Here is a 5703-nt window from a genome sequence, read left to right as displayed (position 1 = left end):
GGGGGGGGGGGGTTTGGGGGGTTTTGGGGGGTTAATTTAGGTGTTTCATATATTGTGCTATAGCTAGCTAATTAATAGAGAGAAGTGTCCTCTCTTTTGTCCGTGCTTGGTCGACGCTACGTACCATACATACATACGTATAGAGAGGACTAGCTAGACACGCTAGCTAGCTAGTAAGCAAACAGAAGATCGTCATGAACATATATGCATACAGAGAGAAGTGATATCGACCACCTCTCCTTCTCCGAGAGATTGGTCGAACAAACAAGTTCTCGTATATCTATCCGACACTACCGGCTACATATATACAATAATTATCTTTTACAAATATATAATCTCCTAAAATACGGACGCGTGGTCCACATAGTATTCTCTGTCTTCAGTGATCACGTGGTCAAGAAAGAATGCCGCCAATTCCTCTTGAATTGCTCGCATGCGGTCTGGTGCTAGGAGTTCATCCCACATCCGAAACATCTAATTTTAAGAAGGGGGTCAATACATATATATATATATATATATATATATATATATATATATATGAATGAATGAAACTCAACACAAATGATGCTAATAAAATAAAATTGTGAATATTGTTATTTACGCACTTCATATTGTTTGTCGGAGTAGCCCCGCTCACAGGTCGTGTGGCGGATGGACTCGCAAATGTAGTATCCACAGAAATCATTCCCTTGTTCCTGCCACAACCACTTTACAAGAAATAGAGATCAATCAAACTGATAATTAGCAAGCATGCTAAATGGTATTGATGAAACTAGCGCTTGAATCACTAGGAGATGCCTGGAATATGCTACTATATAGTACTTACTTTCGGGTGCCTAAATTGCAGCTTCTTCGGTAGTCCCGGAGCTTTTTTGGTGAATTTTCTCCAAGCCCTGCCATACAAAGAAAACAATTACTTGATATCAGAAATGAACAAAGTTGCTGATATGGTGGATAATGATCGATTTAACTTACTTCTCGAGCATTTCAGTCATGTCCGCATACTCCTTGGGATCTTTTCGCTTGGAGTCTAAGACAGTTACTACTCCCTTCTCAAGCTTAATCTCTAGGAGAATATAGTGGTAGCTGCGCACACATGCATAACTCATCAATATTACATTACTATAACCTGGACTAATAAGGAAACCGAATATGCCACAAGACAGTAACACTCACTTGAAGTTGTAAGGAAAGAGTATTATATCTTTGTGTTCATTTATTTCCAACGATCGTAGCAAGTTGGCCTCGGTTTCTTGGGCACGATATTGAACCTCAGTTGCATCTATGAGATACGTGTTAATGAACCCAGTATCTCCCACTTGTCTTTTCTTCAATTCGGCGATCTTCAATCTGCATAATATAGTGAGGATAATTATAAATACATGCAAATGAAAGGGCTGAGTTATATAGAGAGACTTAATGACGGAAGTAGTACTACTTACAGATAGTAGGAGGTGACCGTTGCTTTATCGATGGCCAATTGATTGCAAAACTGATAGAACTCCTCAAATGGAATAGGCAACAGTTCAATTCCAAGGAGGTCATGCTCCTTTTTAACTCTCATATACAAAGTATTCCTCCCCTCAGACTCTTTGCAGGTTTTCATGTACCAATCATGCAATCTTCGCATCGTCGTTGATAGAGAACTTTCATCTTTGACGAGAGGCTTCCCGTACTCGTATCTTTGTATCTGCACCTCCAAGATATCATAATGTACATCATCGGGCAGGTAATTTGCAGGATTGCCATAACCGGGCACCATCCTCGGATCGACGATGTCGCTAGCAGGCACCTTGAGCGGGGGGCACGATTGCTTCGCTTGTTTGCCGAGCTGGGCAATTTGTTTCCCAGCTCGTCGTTCTTTCATCCTTTGATCACTTTTAGTACTTCCCGACCTCTCCGCTTCAGCAAATGCCTTTCCAATAATGCGCTCATAGTTGCCTTTCGGCGGAGACTTGGGTGGTTTTGTTAGGGCAGCCAGAGTGCGCTTCCCTTTCACCGGATCTACCTTCTCCTCCGGAGGTGGATGTCTCTTTGCTTTCAACCCTTGAAACCAGTCATCCACTTCGGTCTGCGCGATCTTCGCGTTTTCCTCCTCGCTCCTCTCGTACGGTAACTTCTCTGGAGTCTTCAGAGAAGGACTGAATCTGTATCTCCTCCTGCCTTTGGCTGTACTGCTAGACGCCGGCAGAGTAGACGGAGCGGATGTCTTCTTTCCTTGCTTACGAGGTGGAGGAGAAGGACTGCGACGCGTCGTAGAAGCCGGAGCGGCGGCGGGTCTCTTCCGCCCTTGCTGACGAGGCGGAGAAGGAGGAGGCTGGCTGCTCGGGCGCGCCGGCGCAGGCGGAGAAGGAGGCGGAGTGCCGCCACGCGCCGGAGAAGGAGCGGGCCGAGTGCCCTGATCGTCACTCGCCAGTGGAGGAGGCGGAGTGCCCTGACTCGCCGGAGGAGGAGGAGGAGGCGGAGGCGTCCAGTTCGGAAGGTTGATGAGTCCTTCTGCCATAGGCATGGAGTCTTCAGAGCAGAACCCAGCCGATACTCCCCTTCACCGGTAGCGTGGTCAAGCCGGAGGTCCTCAAATCCCTCCATTATTTCATCGACCATCACCTTAGCATATCCTTCCGGAATCGGCCGGCAGTGAAAAGTTGAGTCGGGTTTAGTAGGATAAACAGAGCCAACAGCCGCCTTGACCTTCAAATTGCTCAATTGCGCCATAAGGTGGCAATTTTCAGCATCCGTGATAGCATCCACGGGATAGCTGGCAGGAGCCGTCAAGGCATGCTCTGGCTGAAGCAGCTCGGTGGAAGCCACGCTGCTTTTCCGCTGAGATGGCGGGGTAGCTTCGGGGGAAGCTTCGGCAGGTCGTTTGCTGCGATCTGCTTCTCGTTCCTCTAGCCCCATTACCCTTTCGTCCAGCGACTGCAGTTGGCTCTGCTCCAGTTTCTTCCTCCTCTCGTGGGTTTTGTAACCCCCTGCGTCCGGAAATCCAGCCTTCCACGAAACGGAGCCTGGCGTGCCTCGTGTCCGTCCAGGGTGCTCAGGATTGCCGAGGGCCATTGTGAGCTCGTCCTTCTCCCTCTCTGGAACGAACGTCCCTTGCTGCGCTGCTTCGATATATTGCTGAAGCTTCTTGACTGGTATGTCCAATTGTTCCTCCGTCCAAATGCACTTCCCTGTTATAGGGTCCAAGGATCCGCCGACCCCAAAGAACCAAGTCCGGCAACGTTCTGTCCAGTTCATTGTCTCTGGTTCGATCCCTTTATCAAGCAGATCATTCTCAGCCTTGGCCCACTTAGGCTGGGCTACGAGGTAGCCACCTGACCCCGTGCGATGGTGAAGCTTCTTCTACTCAGCATTTCTCTTGTTTGTCGCCAACATTTTTTTACTCTTTTCCGATGTCTTGTGGGCCACAAATGCGGGCCAGTCATCTCTGATCTTCTCATATTTGCCAATGAATTCTGGTGTCTCATTTTTTTCGACATACCTATTGAGGTCTTTCTTCCAATTCCTGAATAGGTCTACCATCTTCCTCAGAGCAAAAGACTTGATTAATGGCTCTATAACCGGCTTCTCCGGATCATCCTCCGGCGGTAGGGTGAAATTTGACTTCAGCTCAGTCCAAAGATTCTCTTTCTGCATCTCATTGACATAAGACACCTCAGGGTCTTCGTTCTTAGGCGTATACCATTGCTGGATGCTGATCGGGATCTTGTCCCTAACCAGAACCCCACACTGAGCAACAAATGCCTTCTTTGTCCGGTAGGGTTCAATCGGTTGGTTGTCGCGCGTGATTTGTATGATCTCAAACTTTTCATCCGAGCTCAACTTTTTCTTCGGGCCTCGTCTCTTTACCGAAGTTGTGCTCGATCCGGAGGGCTAGAAAAAAGAACAAAGACGAGAGTTAATTAATATGTGTACATACCAAAACAATGAATGCATCAATTAGCTAGTCAGCACAGGCTTAACTAATATATATACCTGGCCGGACTTGGTTTGGTGATCACCGGAGCCGTCCTCACGGTCTACTTCTTCACCCTCTCCTTCTTGCACCGGCATTGGGTCATCGGAGCCATGTAAATCAATGAGGAGAGGGCCAGCTGCTTCTTCACCCTCTCCTTCCAGACCATTGTTGTCGTTGAGAAACATCGAGGAGAGGGCATCACTTCCTTCTGCGATTATGTCCCTCAACAACGCTTCTTGTGCTTCGTCTCGGGGGGTGTCCATAGTTTCTACAAATATTTACAACATGGCAATTATTATTCAAACATGACAGATATGGATATATTAGTGGCAAACGTAGAACTAGCTAGCTAATCACAATAAGGAATCATATTAGTGGCCTCGACACTGCTTCTCTAGGGTTTCGGGTGGCCTCGACAACGCTTCAAGGGTTAGGGGGTGGCCTCGAGAACGCTTCAAGCTAGGAGGGGGTAATATCAACCCCCCCCCCACGTGTTGAAGCTATCGGGAGGGGGTCGGCGTTGAACAGTACATCTATGTCCCACAAGTGACGTGGGCATCGACGTGGGCATCGACGCCCACAAGCTATTGGATTTCTTCAATACTTTGACACTATAGGAACCCTCGACCCTGAAACCTCCGACCCTTGACCCCTTAACGACCCTCGACCCTCTACCCTAGTTCCCGACCCTCGACCCCTCGGCGATCCTCGATACCCTCGTTATATCGACAACGACGCAACATACATATACATGGGAAAATAATGTTATCGGGGAGGGGGTATCGGTACCCCCCCCCCTCGTGTCAAAGTTTCTTCTTTCTCCTCTATTCCTTTCTTTCTTCTTCTCCTCTTCTTTTCTTCTTATCCCTCGAGAAAGGAAAATAAGGAAAAGGAAGAAAAGAGGAAGAAGGAAGAAGGAAGAAGAAGAAGAAAAAAAAGAAGAAAAAAAAGAGGAGAAGAAGAAAAGAATAGAGGAGAAGAAGAAAAAATAGAAAAAAAATTCTATTTTTTCTTCTTCTCCTCTATTCTTTTCTTCTTCTCCTCTTCTTTTTCTTCTTTTTTCTTCTTATTATTTATTTCTTCTCTTCTTCCTATCCCCTCTTCTTCTCCTTTCTTCCTCTTCTTTTTTCCTTTTTCCTCTCATTCTTTTTCTTCTTCTTGTATTGCTTGTTTTTTTTAAATAATGTTCAAATAAAAATCTATGAACATAAAACATATATACACACAGAGAACATATATACATTTTTATAAAAATGCAAAAAACAATTTTTTTTTAAAAAAAGACATATAAACAGATATACATACATACATTTTTCTTTCATATGAACATACATACATACATTTTCTTTGCATATGACCATACATACATTTTTCTTTGCATATGACCATTCATACATTTTCTTTGCATATGCTTTGCATATAAACATACATACATATGAACATACATACAAAAATACATATAAACATAACATACATACACAAAAAATTCTAAAAATCTGCCTAAAAAAATCTAAAAATCTGCCTAAAAGAATTATATGAAAAAAAGCATACATCATCCATCCATCCATATAATGAACATATACATCATGCATCCATCCATATAATCAACATATGCATATGAAAAAAATTATATGAAAAAAATTATATGAAGAGGATCGAGGGGACAGGGAGGAAAGGGGGTCGCCGGAGCCGGACCGAACGGGGAGGAGGGGCGACGTCGAGGCAGGGGCGGCAGTGGGGGC

The sequence above is a fragment of the Triticum dicoccoides genome, chromosome 2B, assembly GCF_002162155.2.
Source record: "Triticum dicoccoides isolate Atlit2015 ecotype Zavitan chromosome 2B, WEW_v2.0, whole genome shotgun sequence".
Lineage (NCBI taxonomy): Eukaryota > Viridiplantae > Streptophyta > Magnoliopsida > Poales > Poaceae > Triticum > Triticum dicoccoides.
The sequence above is the reverse complement of the archived record's forward strand: the minus strand, read 5'-3'. Positions refer to the sequence as shown.